Here is an 18400-nt window from a genome sequence, read left to right as displayed (position 1 = left end):
CAATGGATGTAGAGAAGCCTGTTTTAAACCACTGACTAGAAAGTGAGGATAGGTTTGATTAATGGAATACCAGAGAGTTAGGAAGTATACAAACACCTAATCCATGTATATGCTCATACAGAAGCACACAAAACAGACAGCAGAACCGGCTGCACAGACGTGAACACACTGTGATATTTGGAACAGGTGGACCTTTCAAAAAAAAAAAAGAGGTCCCTAATTATTCCCACGCTGTTGAAATTATTTTAATTCTGCATCTCAGCAGATACGTTTCTATGGTGGAAACAGGTGTTCATCAAACGACAGTGATAGACATCGCAGTCGGGCTTGGAGCCTAGCCCACATCATGTTGATGACAGATAAATTAGAAAAAAAAAAGTCCTGCGAAACATCCCACACTTCAGAAGGAGATTACACCTTTTTAAAAGGCAAACATCAAGTTCAATTGCTCATTGTCTAGTATGTGGTTCCGCAGAGAGATGGATCCTAAACATCAATAGAGCTAAACAGCCACCAGATGGGCTGGGGAGAGGCCACTCACGAACAATCCACCTGCACCGAAAGCAACTGGGGGAGAACTAAAGATGCACCCCCCACCCTGCCCAATTTGTTGTTTAAATTAAATAGCCAATGTAACAAATATCACAAGGTTTTAGGGGTGGTCAGGGAGAAGCAAAGAACTTTTCATCAAAACCTATCTTTTGAGAGTTCCAACAGGGTTTTGGTTATAACAGGATTGGCAGGTCTTGGGGAGAGGAATGTTCTGCACACAGGCACAGGACTCTGAAAATGACACACCGTGTGACCTGGGGCAAATCAGAGAATTTCTCTGTGCCCCCTTTTCCTACAAATCTAAGCTTCCAGATGTGATTGACTTTGGTTTGGCTACAATCCGTATACAATCCCCACTTCAGCCATAACTCATATGCTAAGTAAATGCCACAGGGGTGACTCAGTGGGGACCAGCATCTGGCTATAAACCATTTCTACATTCAAACATGACATTCAACTGCTCTTCAGTTATCTGGACGATGGCATGTGAGTAAGATGAGTAGAAAGTCTGAGAGAAGAGGAGGAGGGAATAAATGGTATTCTAATCAATTACATCATATTAGTTTTGCATCGATTCCCCCAGAACCTTGAGGCTTGGCATTATCAAAACATGTGGAGAAATAAGTAAGTGCCCACAGTGTCTTAGCTGAGCCCATCTCATGGTAGGCCGTTTTGGTGGACATTCAAGCAAAGGAGAGGAAAGGGTGCAGGAAGCATCTTTTTTGCTATCATGTCCTTGCAAACACAACAGCCTTCTTCCTCTCTAGGCTGAGCTGCAGTAAGAGCCTTCTCAACCTTTATTAGACTTGATCTTCTGACAGCTCTGGGAGCTACAGGGCATTATTGTCTCTACCTCACAAAGGAGGAAACAGACGTCTGGAGAGGTGGGGTAACTTTTTCAAAGGTGGATAAAAACTGCCAAAGCTGAAGACCGTTCTGTGAGGTCACAAGGTAAGTGGCTGTCAACTACAGGCTGTGACCAGCAAGCTGGCTGAGGTGTAGGGTGATGTTGTGTGAAACCGGTATACATGCGGTCCAAATTACAATGTTTCAAATTCATGTTGATGCAAAAGTGACCCACGTCAGCAGAGACATGTTCAGTTCTGATGTCTGACCCTTTCTGGTGCTGGGCATGTGGGTGTGGGTGGTCCCATCAGCCACTCTGTCCCTGGGGTGTAGCAGACCCCTCAGGGTGCCCTGTTGCTAGAATGAGGGCTGGAGTGTTGAGTGCACTGTGATGTAAGGTATTTCCGGTTGCTTAGCACAGAACTTCCGGTGAAGTCAAGAAGCTCGGTTGGGTTGTCTCATGATGACTCACAGCAGGACAATGACGAGGTATTTAAGGCTTTAAGATAGCTTTCGCTGTTAGTTGAAAGCCTTCAATTCACGTGTTTCTTAGTTCTCCTTGACTTTTTGTTTATGACTTATTTCCATGCCGCGGTTTGTACACAGGGTCTTATTACTATAAATAGCTTCTCTGTCCTCCTGTTGCTGCTTGTTTTAAATTTTAATTTTAAACACGGATATTGTTGTCCTGAATTATTTTTAATCTAGTAGTTTCATATCTGTTGATGTATTTTATTATCCTTGAGGGTAATGGAAAAAATATTTCTCTGGAGGCTTGTTTTTTTATTTCGAACTTTGTATTTGATATAAAAATTAGAAATTTAAAATTTTAGTTTTCCTCTTTTAAACTGAGCATAAAAAATTCATAATTTTATTTATAAGTTTGGTAGTTTTCAAATTATTTCTCAGGGATTTCTGTAGTGTCTGATCCCATTTACAGATGCCCAAGCACATTCAGGTATTTAAAACTACATTTATATGTTAAGCATTTTAAAGTATTTCAATCGACTTAATTAGCAAACCTGAAAAATAAAAAATACAATGTTCATACAATTTGTTTTGGTTGCCAATATAAACTTTAGTAAGGATTCATCTTAAGATTTTCAACCTAATTCAATATATCTATTAAATTACTCAATTTAACAAATCAAGTTAATATTTTTATACATTTACATCAAAATTACAAGGCTATTATAGATCGATCTTGATTTCTAGATAAAAGGACTTAGCCCTAGTTATGCTCAACAGGTAAGACAGTAAATTCATAAAGACATCCTTCTTACAAAAATATTTCCATGTTGGGGTTTGACTCTCCTAGCCTTTCCATTTCTAATTTAGAATTTTCTTGGGGTAGACACATGTACATCCACTAAGGATACCAGTTGCCATGACAATTAACTAAGTCTTTCAAGACTGAGAAGTGTGAAGCCCTGCATTTATCCTGGGTGCCTGAGAAACCTTATGGCTTTGAGTCTTAGCCAAAGGTGAGAGAGAGAGAGAGAGAGAGAGAGAGAGAGAGATTTTCTCACTGTCCACCCCAGACTGTACACAGCAGCATCCATTCTTGGGACACCATTTAACAAACGCCTGACTAATGACATTTATTCATTTTCATACATGTAGCCTCCACCATGAGTCCAGGTTTGGAATATGATGTTTTATTAACTTCTGTGCTGCTTTTAGTTTTTACATTACAGATCGTTTAAATGGCCTCTAAGTTTCTTCCAGTAACAAGAAAAGCATTCTCCTTTGAACCTGTATTCACAACACTGTTGGAGGTCCCTGGTTTAGCTGAGAAACTGTGTGCACTGCCTTCTCCTCCTCTTCCTCTCCATCCACTACCTAGCTTTTCTCTTCATGTGAGCCTATTTCTTTCCAGTGTGACAGCACTAGGAGCAGGGAGCTTCACAGCGTTTGTGTCTCATTGGTGACTCACTATGAAAAGGAATGCCGGGTGTATGCTTTCTCTGAGCACCCTGAAGCTCTTCATGTAATATGTTAAATGGCTTCCCACTAAGGCTTCCCACTCTCACCCTGTTTCCAGAATGGACTACTGTTTTATGAAGTCTTACCTACTCAAGAGATGCTAGTGGGATCTGATTTTCAGTTCACTGTTTATCTGGAGAGAAAGACAAGTTACCAGGAGTCAAGGATTCCAGTGCCCTGACTCAGATGAGGATACAGTTGGTGAGGAAGGAGCTCTTATAAAATGAATAGATTTGAGATCTAACCTGTAAAATGTTACTAACACATCGTTCCCCAAGAGGTTATTTTAGAACCGATTGTATTAGGTACATCTGTGGCCATAAGAGAACCCAGGGTGTAGGAAGAAGCACATTAGGGTTGTGTTTGAAAACCAAGAATCCATGTCTTCATACTTAGTCATGGAACACTGGTACTTGGCTATATGAATTCTCACAAGGTACATAAATTAATCAGTCAGTCCACGTTAATAGGGAACTGCAGTCACAATAACTAATTTGTAAGACCTGAGGTAATGCAAACACTGTGATAAGATATATTGGCCTGATGGTGTTTTGCAAATAGGTTTTGATTTGCAAAACCAACCAACACAATGGCAATCGTTCCACATAAAATATTCCTATCAGAAATGTTGACTGAAGTGATGGAAAGTCATTCATTTAAAACTAATAAATAAACACGCTTGCCTCCTGTATAATCCCGCACCGTCACACCCAATTTAACAGTGTTCCTTCTCATTGTTCTTGCTCATCGGCAGAAATGGCTGAGGATAAAACTCTAGGCTCCCAATTTCCTTGACAGATAAGGAGAGATGTATATATTCCCACACGAGCAGTCAAGATAGGAATAGCATTTCAAACAGAGGGAACAGCATGGGCAAACACGAATGTTATGGAGCCTGAGGACCAGGAGACTGGCTGATATCCACTTGGTTTAGTGAGACGTGTGAGAGGCCAGTTAGCAGGGCTGACGCCCACTACTGCTGTAAAGCCAGACATTCTAACTAGAAATGAGGACCAGATAAGTATCCTAGAGAGGCAGGCCCCATGTAAATTTCTCTAGAAATACAGAAACTGGCTTAGTGAGGGTGTCAACATATTGAGCACATGTGAGTTGAACATAATTTAAATGAAGCCCAGGGCAGTTTGAATAGTGTTGAATAAGCCCTCTTCAGTGAGTGAGCTACGATCAAAATACCACAACTTGAAAGGTTGTCCTGTGGCACACATATTCATGAGCCATGTTTTTCCTGGAGCTGGGTTGTCTCATGTCCTCTCTCAGAGACACAGACTTAACCGATGTGTGGTCACGAGGCAGGAGACAGGCAAAGTTTACCTGCTTTGCTGCCAGATTCCAGAGCCCATGATATTTCCCGATGATTCTGAAGATCACAGTAATGTGGAGATTTGGGAGCGTGACTGATGCGTTTTATCCTGACACAATGCCACTCTTGTCTAAACCCTAAAAGCTGCAAGGGGTCACTAACCCCTGATTTGTCATCTTTAGGCTGAACTTAACTGCAGCCATGAACTGAAAGGCATGAGTCAGAGTGGAGTCACTTAACAAACTTTGCCCAGCATCAAGGCCACAGTGATGAACACCGACTCACACAATCTCTTCTGTTGATGGCCACAAGTCGTGATGTTTAAAATGCAGAAAACAGGAAGAACATTTTTATTCTAACGCAAATACCTATAATAATGTCAAAAGAAAAAGCACGAGGCTAGGGTAGGGTAAAATTGGCTTTGAAAAATATAAATATTATTTTCCTTCCACGGTCTGATCATTAGAAAATCCCACTTATCAAGTCTCCAGAGTCCCTGTACTCTCTTTAATTGTGTCCCATTTTTCCCCCTCTCCTGCTTCGTTCAAAGTTACAGAACAGCCAACACTAACCCCTTTCTGAACAACACTGTCATTTCTGGTTTCCAGGAATAAAGCGACCCTGAATTCAGACTGCCAGTGATAAAGGGAAGGCATGGAGGTGAGGTCTGAGGGAGGCTGGTGTGAAGGAACCACATTAAAGGACCAGGACTGTGCCTGGCAGACAGAGGCGGCTTCCCTCATACCGTCCACGGCTCTTAGACTCTCAGAACAGCACGATGACCAGTAAAGGACTTACTGTTCGAATGGAACAAAAATGGAGGGATTTTTAGTCATTTGAAAATAATCTCATATCTGATAGCTAAAGAAATGTGAGTAAAAAAATAATATGACAACATTTGACTTAGCTGTGAGCGAAACAAGCTGAGCTGTACGGAAATACTCGCATCTCGCATTAGGTTTAGGGCGCAGCTCAGCAGAATTTCTCATCGTCCTCAGTGAAAAACCCAGGGTCTAGTGATTCACCTCCAGGAGGATTAAAGCAGGTGCATTTGCTTTCTTGACCCAGAGATGGCAACACATGTTCCATTTACAGGGACAGATCCCAGGAGTACCTGAGCATCCTTTAGTCCATAGTGGGCACTAAAATCTCTCAGAGGTTGCCAGCGAGGCCGAGTTGGGAGTGGAAACAGTAAATTATTTCACTCTGAAAATTTTGGGCCGTGTGTGTGTGTGTGTGTGTGTGTGTGTGTGTGTGTGTGTGTGTATAACAAAGAATGCTTATGAAACAAATTGGCTAAAGCCAAATTTTATTTTAAATTAAAATGCTTTTAGAGTTTTGGGGGAGAAAAGAGGAGCAGGCATGCAATTTTCCATTTCCTTCCCCGAATGATCATTTCAAGGACTGTGACGGCAGAGAGACAGACACACTTAGGATCCTGTCCTGGGCTTGTTGAACTCGCTCTTGTGCAATGCCACCCTTAAAGAGAAGGAACCAAGCCATCTGTCCCCAGTACAGTAGACTCTAGAGCGGTGGTTCTCAACCTTCCTAATGTCGCACCCCTTCAATACAGTTCCTCATGTTGTGGTGACCCCCGACCACAAGATCGTTTTTGTTTCTCCTTCATAACTGTAATAGGGCTAGTGTTATGAGTAGTAATGTAAATATCTGAAATATGACCCCAGGGAAAAGGTCATTTGACATTCTGCCCCCACCCCCAAAAGGGTCACGACCCACACACAGGTTGAGAAGTGCTGCAAGTAGACACTCAACAAAAAAATTAAAAAAAAAAAAAAACAACGCTTCAGATCACATTAGCATTGGGCTGCCTGTGTCCTGAACGATCAAGAATCGTTTTGTTTTCCATACCCTAACCTTTCAAAAACTTGGTCAGTGAAAGCCACCGTTGTGAGGCCCTGACAACCAGGGCACGGCACCCTTATCACCATTGCTGCTAGCACAGAGCGTGTGGTCTTATAAATTCCTCATGCTTGCCAAACACATGACCCGAGAGATCATAGTGTTAATTTGGAAAGGGAAACAGTTTTATGGCATCTAAAGGAATGAAAAAAAAATTACCTCTAATCCTTTTGGGAATCAGGGGGGCAATAAAGTGAAACAGTGCAGAAAGACTCACACTGTAAATCCATTTACTACCCAGCCTTGTTTACACGAGATTGATTCTCGTAGCTCACTAGCCCCCGAAGCTTACTAGCGAGACTTCACCAGAATCCCATTTAAAGAAGTGTCTGATATCCCCCCCAACCCGCAAATAGTGTTCAGCTGATTAAAGCCTAATTACACACATCGAATTAAAGGTGTGAGTGCGTAATAAAATGTTCCAGCTAAAAGGAATCTGCGCTGGGGTCTGATTTCCAGCCAGTAATTTGGCTGGAATAAAAATGGAAACAAGAAAGCAGAATTGTTTAAAAGGTGCGACGTAATGACAACACACATTCTGGGCTGCGAAAAAGAAATGGACCAATACACTGTGCATTTTTAAGTGGGATATGCTGTAATCAAAAACAGTCTTTTCCCCTGCCAACATTTATAATAATAATACAAACCACACTCGTGGAAGCCAACAGCGAGGGGGGGGCATATTTCCATTTTAACGCCTTTCGATGATCAAAGCCTTGGCTTAATACAATCAGCTGAAATCCATTTACCCGTGAGCTCGCCCGCCCGTGCCCAGGGACTGCGCTCCCTTCCAGCCCTATCTATTCTGGAACAGGTGCTACAGTCGTAAATTAATTAGTCTGTGAGAAGCACCTTGTTCCCCATCTCCCCAGGCCTCTTGTGGGTCAGGGCCTGGAGGACTTCGCCATCTGGGCAGAGTTTCTCCCAGAGAAGCAATCAAAGCCTGCAGATTGCAGCCCACAGAGGCAGGTTCAAATGACAATTAACCTTATTAGGCCTCATTTTTTACAGTTTATACTGTGTCAACACGTTGGCACCGTAAATAATCTGCCACATCAGACAGGTGAAGAAAAATGTGTCTCCCCTCGCTGAAAGTTTTAAAGCCCTCGAGAGAATGAAAGAGAATGTTTAAGTGGTGACTTTAACAGATACATAAATGCTGGGGTTGCTATGTAAGAAGTCAGATAGATGGGCTCTAGAGCCCAAATTCTGGCGTATCCAATCCTGGTCACAAATGTCTACATGTAAGTTTGTAGTGGGGGAAAAGTCTTGGGCTTCTTTCCCGGTTTTCTCCTTCAGACTCACCGTGTCTCACGGATGTGGTCTTTTACCATCTGGCTAACTTGGGAAATACATGTTTCTTTATGAAAATTATGCTTTTGCTCCCTTCCTTTACCACAGTGATGCATGTAAGACCCTGTTGTCCTGGGAATAGAAAATAAAACCAATCAAGACAATTAACATCCACAGCTTGCCACAAAATCAACAGATATTTAAGCTACATTTTTAATCAGACTGAGCTTAATTAAACACTTCACAGATGACTCTGAAGCCTGCCACAAAAAAAAAGCCCACTTAAAAGAAAATCTTTAAGCATAATGTGAAATCGAGTTTACTAACAGATTGCCACAAGGATTCTGGCAAGGAGTCTCTGAGGGTCCTTATTTATACTCTGTTTGTTCACTGTAGTTGAGGTCTACTGAGACCCAACTTTCTATCATACTAGGCCCTCTGTGCCCTCTGTGCTGGCCTCTTGTTTGGCAGCATCCCGGGAAACCTGCTGTGGTTTGCATTTGGAAGGTCCCAGACCATGGGGACAGCTTTGCCTTCATGTGTAGCCCCTGTATTGACTGGCATGTAGTTTGAGGACATTTGCAAATTTGAATCTTTTGACGCTAGAACTCAGGGAATCATTTACTTCTGCCTGAAGATAGTCCAGAGACTAAAAAAGATGAAGGAAAAAGGAACATCGTATGAGGTAGCTTTTGTAGCTTTCAGAACTAGTATCAGGGTTGTTGAGACGGCAAAGTCTGTGAGGTGATGGTGCCTTGCAGGTATGAGAGCATGAGTTCAGATCCCAAACACTCACACAAAAGGCCAAGGCACAGCAATGCGCACCTGTGATCCCAGGGCAGAAAACAAGGAGACCCGAGAGTCTTGAGAGCCAATCTAGACCAATTGGTTCTGGCTTCTCAGTCTAGGTTCAATGAGAGATTCTGCCTCAAAAATTAGGTAGAGTGTGCTAAAGAAAGACACTCAACATTCATTCATCAAACTCTGGTCTCCACCCTTGCAAACAGACATGCACAGACCACACAAACACGGACCCATGCAACACCCTTCACACACACACACACACACACACACACATGCACACGCACACTCTCACACTCACAATCACGCACACACACACAAATCAGGGTGTATACCGTTGCCACTTTCAAAACAAATTCCCACTACAGTTCCCTTTGGACTTGGGATAGAATGTGTTCAGCCTGTAACTTCCGTGGTTACATTTTAGGCTTTTAGTTTGAAAGTGCAGAGGTGAGACTTTTAAGACTGAATAAAAGCTTTATTTCTTCCCATTCTTGCCATCAGAAAATAGAGAAAAAGGAAGCATGGGGGAGTCAACCTGACACATCTGAGCGCTATTCTTCAGGATTTGCTTTTCACTATCATATCTGAATTTGTTATCTGGAGTGATATGTCCTAACTTAAATCCAATCTCGCTACAGTTATCCTTTAATCACAGTTTCCTATAATTATTATATATTAGCGGTCTCCATTAAGAACTTGAGGCTGGGAGTGGATGATGAAGTTCAGGCATCTATCTTGGTATTGAAAAAAAACTGAAGAGCCTCTTACAAGACAGCGCCCCCTGGTGGACATCCTGACACCCAGCGACAGCCACTGTCTTGTAGAGTGTAGGACTGGGCAGGGACGGAGCTCGGTGGTGTCTTGTGATACTTTGGGTAATCCCAAAGACAGGAAGGGCTTGCGTCATTCACAGGTAAATGTTTGTTGTGAGCCTATCAGGTGCCAACCAGGTCTTATACACGTATGAATACAAAGATGAGTAGAACAGAATCCTGTTCTCCAAGAAGCTCATGAGCAAACACAATCACATTTAAGAAGGAAGATGGAGGAAGTAGGAACATGAGGCATTTCCTAAGGAATGCTAAGACCAACCAAGCAGCCGAATACTGAAGTAGTGATTAAAAGCTTATGAAAAGTCCAGAAGCAAACTGTCCGAACCTGTCTAAACCAGCAGAAGACAGACCCAGCAAAACTTTGCTTCTCAAATCTAAGACTCTTCTGTATTGCTACCATTGCTCCCCACAATAATGCAGAAGGAAGAGATGAATTATTTCAAAATTCTATCTTTGGTCTGGGACACCTTCCCATGAGGCTATTCCGAAGAGTTCCCGCAAGAAGCATGTAAGTGCTGTGGTGGGCAGGACAAGAGGTTAACTTCAAAGACAGTGTGAATTCACTATTGGACTCTCTAGTCACGCTAACTGTGTTCTATTTTAGTTGCCTTAAGCTCTGTAAATCTCCTTTCCTTGGTGCAAACTCAACCATGTAAATGAGACTGTATACCATGGCATGCCAAAGTTGATGGTGTTAAAAGACACCAAAGCCACACTTTGGTGAACGGTCTAAGAGAATAGTTTCAAGAGAACTGGAAAGAAAAGAAGGGACTGATAAAGGCTCATCCATGATATCAGCTCTCCTTGCCTCCTTCTGGTTAATCATCCCCATTTGATGTGACATCGTGTAGCCTTACACACATTCCCAATTCTATGTCTGCTACATTATGACACACACTTTCTACACACCAGTTACTTGCTTATTAGACAAACTTAGTGAACCTCCTTGAATTCAGAAACCATGCCATTTGACTTTGGATTCTTATGTTCCCCCATATTTTCAGAAAAATACTGAGAACAAAAATAGTCACTCAGTTAACATACACTGCTTGAGTTACTGCTTCAAATATCTACTGTGTTGCAAAGAATAGCTTATATGATTGCTCAGAGTCTATAGAATAAGTGGTATATGGGTAGTTTGTAGACGACGATTATCAAATGAAAAAATTACAGCCTTGCTGGTTGAACAAAAGTGCTACAAAAACACACTACTTATATGTTTAGTAAGAACTTCTAGAACGTGCAAAAATAAATAAAATTACAAAGGCTGAGCAATGCCCGGAATCTGTAGGACCTGACACATGTAAGACGTGTGTTACCTCGAAGAAAGTTAGACCACTGATGTGCAGCCTGTGAAATCTATCAAAGGAGATTATATCATAATAAAGTATTTCAAAGGGATAAAAAATAAATATGATATAGTCTCCTCAATACCTTTCAGCATTTGTGAGAATGAGAAAAAATTAAAGGTTTGGGAGGGGCGGAAGAGAGAAAAGAAGGGCTTTTTTAAAAAAAGGAAAGAGAAGAAGAAAGCAGGGAAGGGAAGGAGAATGAGAAGAGGAGACATTGAGGAACAAGGGGACTTACGGTCAATTACAGTAAATGTGTGTAAGCATATGTATATAATAGACATATAAACACATATGTAAATTAATGCTTGCCTGGTGTTATGCATGGTTTAGGGACTGTACAATTGCGGCCATCCTGTGGACGAGCCTGCCTGGCAGGTCATTTCACAGTGTTTCATGCCTTACATGTACATTAATGTTCCCCCAAAAGCAAAGTAGCCATTAAGCACTATGAAATACCATCGACATAGCAAAAATATTTTTAGTGATATAAACACAGAGAACATAATGCCCATTATAAAATTCTATCCAGTAGAGGTAATAATTGTCAAACCAGCTCTTAGCCTGGCTGAAGCCTGAGTCAAGGCAAGCTAGAACCTGGGGTGGCCACCTCTGAAGATGAATCTGGAGAATAAAGCGTTCGTCTGTATGAAAATTCATATTGGGGGAGGGTGTCAAAAGAGCTTGTCCTTCTTTTCTGAAAGTCTTCCAGTCTCTAACTAACAGAAGGCCCAAACTGTCTCCATTAACCTCTGATCATAGTGTGAGGTGAGGCGAATCATGCAAACTGGGAATATTTAAATATTCTCTCTGCATAAAAGCTGTTTAGCTGCTGGAATCATTTCCTCGCGCTGTCCCTGAGCTGAGGAAGTGGATGGATCAGCAGGGGAGGCGCACAGATGCAGCTGGAGAGGAAGAGAGCTCAGGGGGATCACGTTTGAGCAGCCATGGGGGACGGGACATGACAGAGGAGAGTTCACAGAAGCAGCTGGCCAGACGGAGCCACACTCAGAAGGTGCTCAGCAAGGCGAAAGCAAGAGACAAGACTTACTTAGAGACACCCACAGCTTGCAGCCCACCTAAATACCCCCAAGGGGAACTTAAGTGGCTTCCTCTTCTCCATCACAGCCCTCGGAAAATCAGAAGGCACCTTTCAATCCCACTCATCCATCCTGACAGTCATGACCAGTGTGTTTAGGCCAACCCAAGATACATATCCCTGCCAGCTTTCTCTCCCGACTAGAGTCTTCTCTCCACAGGTAAACCATGTCCAGAGATGTGTAAGTAGTACCCAGGACTCCTCCTGAGTGCCAGGACTTGCTCTCCTTTTGCTCCACACCTCACACATGAGTACCACCTCTGTCTTCCTGCCATCTAAGGCCAGGAAAGATGGTTCCTAGCTAACTCGAATGTCCCAAGTAAGAAATAATAGTAACTCAACATTCCTGAAGACCTTTGTGTGAGAGAGCCAAGTTTCCTGAACTTTTAGAAGTCACTGTTCATAAAACAAAGTTACAGCTAAGGGAAGAACAAAAGCACACCTGAGGAGCTGCACTTTACTCCAGAGAAGAACCTGAAAATCCAGATAACAATAGTCCCTTGCATCCATGTAGCTATGCAGTCTATGGGCAATTAATGGGCGTTCGGTGTTTACTTCTTCTTTAATTTTAATAATGGATTTTTAGGGAGTGGGGCTTTTTGTTTTTGTTGTTGTTGTTTTTACAAATTCCTTCCTAAGACATGAAACATAGACTTCAGGACAGTCACTAACTGTGCGTGAGTGTACACTAAAACGATTGATTATGGGTAGTGTTGGTCCATCCTTTCAGCACCTGGGACAGAGACCCACTTTGCCCACCAAGCAAGTATTTGGAGAGATTAAAGGGAGCGTGTGAGCAGGAGGGTGTTATAGCTCCTGCTCCACGTAGTACAGGGGCACTTGAAGTGCCAGCCTCCAATGCACAAGCACAGGTTAAAGACCTCACCTATAGAAATATTTAAGTAGCAAACAGTCATGATACCCTATTCATTTTAATAATCTTTTCTCACTTATTTATTTATTTATGTGCATGGGGAAGAATGCATACCACGACACAGAATATATGTGGAAATCAGAGGACGACTTGCCAAGTCAGAACTCTTTCCACCTTTACGTGGTTTATGGGGATCGAACTCAACAAGTACCTTTACTCGTTTTCACTGGTCCCATACCTCTATACTGTAATCTAGGAACTTTTGGTGACCTCAGATTAAGTAACACAAACAAGAAGATCACATGCATCTAAATAAATACAATACATAGTGGTGATTAAGGAAGTCTTTGTCCAAGTAATTTTCAGAGGAGATGCCATTGTTCTCCACTCTTTTTGCATGTAGCCCAAGGGTAAGAATATCACCCTCCCTTACAGATAGTAAATAAGTAAACAGGAGGAAGGGCGGAAACCAGAATGGGAGTTTACAATTGCTGCACGTGTCAGATGTTCTGGATAACACATTGATATGTCCTCCATGTTACCTTGGTCTTCAGTGACTCTGAGAATGGGCTGCTTCTCTCTAGGTAGAAACCGAAGTTCTGGACCTTCCTGGACCTGACAGTAGAGGTCCAGAGAGCTTAGGAGCTTTTGGTCACCAGGACTTGGATTCATAAGTCTATTTGCATGTCTATGTGTTATTAGACCAGTCTTAGTCTCTGATTTCTGTCTATCTCTCCTTCATGGTCAGACACACAAAAAGGCACAGACCACAATGTGAGTTAAAATAGGAAATACTGGACACGGAGCAACAACATACAATGTCATCTGGATGGCAGGGATTAACATCATCACTGAGACAAGGAAGGAGCCAGATTGGAAAACCAAGATGTTTGGAAAGCAATCTTTAGAAGAAGCTGTTAAAATGGAACACTTGGGTCAGGGATTTAGCTCAGCGGTAGAGCACTTGCCTAGCAAGCGCAAGGCCCTGGGTTCGGTCCCCAGCTCCGGAAAAAAAAAAAAGGAAAAAAAAATGGAACACTTTCTGCTGTCTGCCGGGTGAGATGCTTGACATCCACGTCTTCAGTGTTAAACAGGGCAAGCTTCATTCCCCATCTTCTCCAAGAGAGCACTTTGCCTTCTCTTTGAAAGACTTCAGAACTTCCACCACATGATGATGTAACATGGCAGCCTCTGCTGGGAATTCAGAGCATAGAGTAACACACACACACACACACACACACACACACACACACACACACACACAAAGTGAGCTCTCTCACATATACATAAGGTGCACTCTCTATTCACACACACAGTGCATTCTCTGTCTCTGACATGTGCTCACACACACAGTGCACTCTCATACACAGAACACACACAAACACATGCACACAGTGCACTTTCTCTTGCACATGTGCACATGCATGCATGCACACACAGTGCACACACAGAGCACACTCAAAAGAGCATTCAGAAGTGGCCACTTGTGCATTTTCCACAGATGGTGCACTTTCACATTCTCCCAGTTTCCACGAAAATCAATCATGCACATGTGAGCAATGCAGAGCCGCTCTCCGCCCCAAGTTCAATCTCCAAATTCCTTCTGGACTTGGACATAATAAATGCCTGACCAGTAAGTGAAAAGGGACCATCTCGGGGGGTGGGGCAGTCTACTTGAAGACACAATTCCACTGCTCTGCTCTGTGACCTACAGTTGGGTTAGTGCTAATGGCTCCTTTGGCACTGAGTCGGCAGAGCTGAATGAGTGAGTTCTGAGTCTTCTGTGTAGGTGGTGGCTCAAGCTCCCACACTTCCTAGCTTTGTGGCTTTGAGAAAGCCTATACATTTCTAAGCCTTGGTGTCTTTACCCTGTGGGGTTTGTAATAACAGTGGGAACTATGGAAGGGGCCTGACACAGTTTAGTAATACGATGTGTCATGAGTATTTGGTATGATGTGGCACCCACTTCATGCCTGTGGACTCACTCAGTTGCTCTCAGTTCTATCTGGGACATAAGCCTATTAATTCGGTGCTAGGATAGAGCCCATGCCCACTCTCTGTTCATGCTTTACCTGCTACACACCTAGAATAGCCCAGCAGAGAAGCAGACATAGGACCAATTCTCCCGAAGCCTCCTATAAAATCTGGGGCTTGTAACTGAGAGTTTGTTCCTCAGTGCTGGGTTTCTCCTCAATAGCTCCTTCAGTGCTCCAGAAACCATTCTGGCCAATAGCATCTGTCTCACTGAAGTATCTGACACACATGAGAGCCTGAGACACTCTCAGGGAGGGGTCCCTCTACATGCTTCATTCCCAGTCACTGGGACACATCAGGAAGTTTTAAATGGCTTCCTCGGAAAACACAAAGTTGGGCTTTCTAATATTTTCACTGTTGATTGCACACCCTCCCTAATTGTTCTAAAAGGTTTTAATTCTGAGATACTACATGTCAACTGTGCTAGTGATACGTATAAAAAATAAGTGAATGGTGCAAATAATTAAACAGCTTATCACTGGGCTATCATAGTGAGAGAGCAATACACCAGAAAACCTGTGTGCTGAATTCTGTTTTATGAAGTAGTTCTGGCAGAGTCTGGTGACCTACATCTATAGGCACATCTGTATGTACTTCTGTGTGCACAGCAGAAATGCACACATGCATACAAACCCACATTAATAATCCATGCCTTCTACCAACAAGGGAAGAAGCCTGTTTATAAAAGTGAACTTTAAGGCAGAAGCATATATGTTGCAGAAGAGCTCTTGCATGCCTCAGGCGGCCTCGGCTGTATTGCAGCTGACAGGACCTGTCTGGCACAGCCAGCTGCGACCCTTCTCATCACAGCCCTCTCCTCGCTGAGCCTTGGCTGGTACATCAGGCCTTGCTGCAGTGGGATAATAACTGACAGCAAGCTGACATGCAGCCCAAAGAGAGTTCCATCGGGAGGTCTCCTGGGCCCGGGGATCAGTGGGCTTAAAATATTAGGACGTGATAGAGTTAACACTTGCCCTTGAGCAGATGGTTTCGAACATTCTGTCAACACTGCCAGTGATCACTGCAAACAGATTCTCTGTCCCAGAGGGACCAGAGTGAAGTGCTTTTGAGCTCTGAGCCTCGGCTGAGAGGTGTAAAATGTGTCATTTCCAGGGTCTTCTCTCAGCTGTGAGAAGTGCAGACGCTCGCTCATTCCCCACATGGGGCAGCCAGCGTGTGAGGCCCCAACACAGACCTGGCTGAACTGAAAACTCGGTCTGAGCCTCCCTAGTCTGTGGTGTTTTGTGGGTTTCTTTGTATAATTTGCATGTTAGCATTCGTAAGGACTCTGGTGTCTATCATCAGAGTGAGAGAAGAGACGGGAAATAAGGCAGCTAAAATTTCACAGAACAGAGCCTCACAACGCTGCGGTTTTTCACTTGATATTTAGAGCCGCCCTGTTAGCTCCGTGTTGGATTTAAAACAGTGCTGTTCAACTCTTGGACTCAAGCCATCTTGCCAGGTTAGACACAGATGTCACTATCACGTCTGGCTCAGTGTTCATTCTCAATCTGGTAAGTTTATCTGGGCAGGGTGGGGAGAGGGTGTCTCTTCCAACAGGAACTATCACCCACTCTTGTTGAATGAACAGGCTTATAAAAATGAAGAAACAAAGTTATCAGTGTTGGGAGGTCTTGGGAACAATAGGAAAGTCTCATTTCAGGGCTAAAAGAACCAGAGAAAACCCAGGTAGGGGCACCAATCAGCACCATCCCAGCCAATACATTCTGTCTGCGTGGAGCTGCCAGCTAAGAAAACTGACCTTTGCTGGGCCATACGAACAATCACGGAGCTGAAGACAAGCCTGCACTTTGATAGTACAGTAGAAGGAACAGGCACAGGACCACCTCCCTACCGCAACCACATTTGATCTATTGGAAAATAAGATGCTAGCCAGGGCAGCACACACACGTCTTCCAAACACTTGGGATTAGGAAGCAGCAAGATGTGGGGTTCGGGGTCAATCTCAAAACAGCCAATGTAAGGCTGGCCTGGGCTACACAGGAACCCGACTCAAAACAAAACAAAACAAAAAGCCCTCAAATTACTATTAATGAATTGGTGGGTTCACAAGGACCCTCTCCAAGCACATCCTGTGTAGAAGGTCATGGCGCCAGGTGCCGATTCCCTGATCCTGCAGCTGATCAACAGAGGCTGACAGACAGCAAATGCCTCACGGGACAGCCAAGCCTGCCAGAGCCACTGTGTGGTTTTCTTGTCCACCCAAAGATAGGTAGAGAGAAGGAGGAGACAGGGAATACTTCAAGGCATGTAGATCCAACCCCAGCTTCCATGCCCAAGGCTGTACTAACCTCGCCTTCCCTCCTCTGCCTTCCTGCTCAGAACACCTGCACGCCCAAGTCTTTTTCTTGGATCTTTTTTTAATAAGAAAAAAAATTAACAAAGTACAATTTGTTGACAGTGTTCACAGCCACGCTGTGGGTGTTCCACCTATGCGCTGTCGTGCGTTTCTTGCTGTTTTCTGCAGGTGCTAAATACTCGCTGACAGCAACATATGTTACCAATTGAGAATGGTGTTTAAAAAAAAAAAAACCCTCGTAATTAAGGAGTGCTCTCAGCTTGAAAAAAAAAATACAGGTGAAAGCTGCCTCTGCCTGAAGATTTGTTCTGATTTCGTTTCCTCTGCCACGGAGAGAGTTCTGAATGTACACAGGAAGGACGTTCTTATGATTATTATCTGTGTGCACAGCCGTAATAACGCTGAGTTGTCACTGAAAGACTTGGGCTGACATCTCCTCAGAAAAACCTACTTGCTTTTTGTTATGTTGTGTTGTTGTGTTTTGTTCTGTTTGTTTTCGTGATTCTTTTAAAGTTTCTCCTGCTCCTTTTAATAACATACTCAGGTCTTCTGGGAAACCATGCAGGCACACCCAAAAGACTTTATTATGCTATAACTTCAAAGTTATCTGTAAACAGAGTGCAATTCTTTGATCGTTTTGTTACTTTCTAGCTATGTACAAGTTGACTTGTGCACAATTAGAAGGAAGTCCCTGTGATTTCACCTGTGAGTTTCAGAGATGGTTTCTTACCATTAGGGGACTTGAGAGCCATGTCTACCTTCTTCCTTTAGAAGAATGAAGGGGCGGGCCATTGGTGATATTTCCAAAAGGATTTGATTCAATGCTGTGACTGTTGGGTGTTTAGCCCCCCTCCCTTTCATCCCGTTTACCAAAAGTCTCATATCCCATGGCCTTCCCAGAACAATCTATGACCCAGATGGCTAGCCGAGTCCAAGGATGGCTACTATTTTGAGAACTGTCTGTCTTGTTTGTACTTTTTTTGACTTTTGTGACTTGAGACAGGGCATCATTCTGAAGCCTCAGTTTCTTTGTAACCCACTCTGCAGTCTGCATTGGCCTGTGATTTGTAGCAATCCTCTTGTTTCAGCCATCAAGAGACGCTGCCTTGATAAATAAAATAGAGTATAAATAAAATAGGTGTCTTGAGGAAGACACCTGATGTCAGCCT

General features: G+C 43.2%; 2 long non-coding RNA genes across 9 annotated transcripts in view; one reads left to right on the top strand and one right to left on the bottom strand.

The window, feature by feature from the left end:
• The window catches only part of LOC103691527 (uncharacterized), a 621145-nt gene that overhangs the window by 377380 nt on the left and 225365 nt on the right, over positions 1-18400 (bottom strand). The gene's annotated exons all lie outside the window — the stretch shown is intronic.
• LOC108349992 (uncharacterized) overlaps positions 1640-18400 on the top strand; it is a 39365-nt gene continuing 22604 nt past the window's right edge. The window contains exons 1-2 of one of the 2 annotated variants that reach the window (XR_005500880.2): positions 1640-1887; positions 16302-16425. This is a non-coding gene — a long non-coding RNA (uncharacterized LOC108349992). The remainder of the gene's footprint in view (positions 1888-16301; positions 16426-18400) is intronic. The other variant, XR_001836675.3, reaches the window with a different exon arrangement.

Source organism: Rattus norvegicus, chromosome 2 (genome assembly GCF_036323735.1).
Source record: "Rattus norvegicus strain BN/NHsdMcwi chromosome 2, GRCr8, whole genome shotgun sequence".
NCBI classification, from domain to species: Eukaryota; Metazoa; Chordata; class Mammalia; order Rodentia; family Muridae; genus Rattus; species Rattus norvegicus.
The sequence above is the reverse complement of the archived record's forward strand: the minus strand, read 5'-3'. Positions and strand labels throughout refer to the sequence as shown.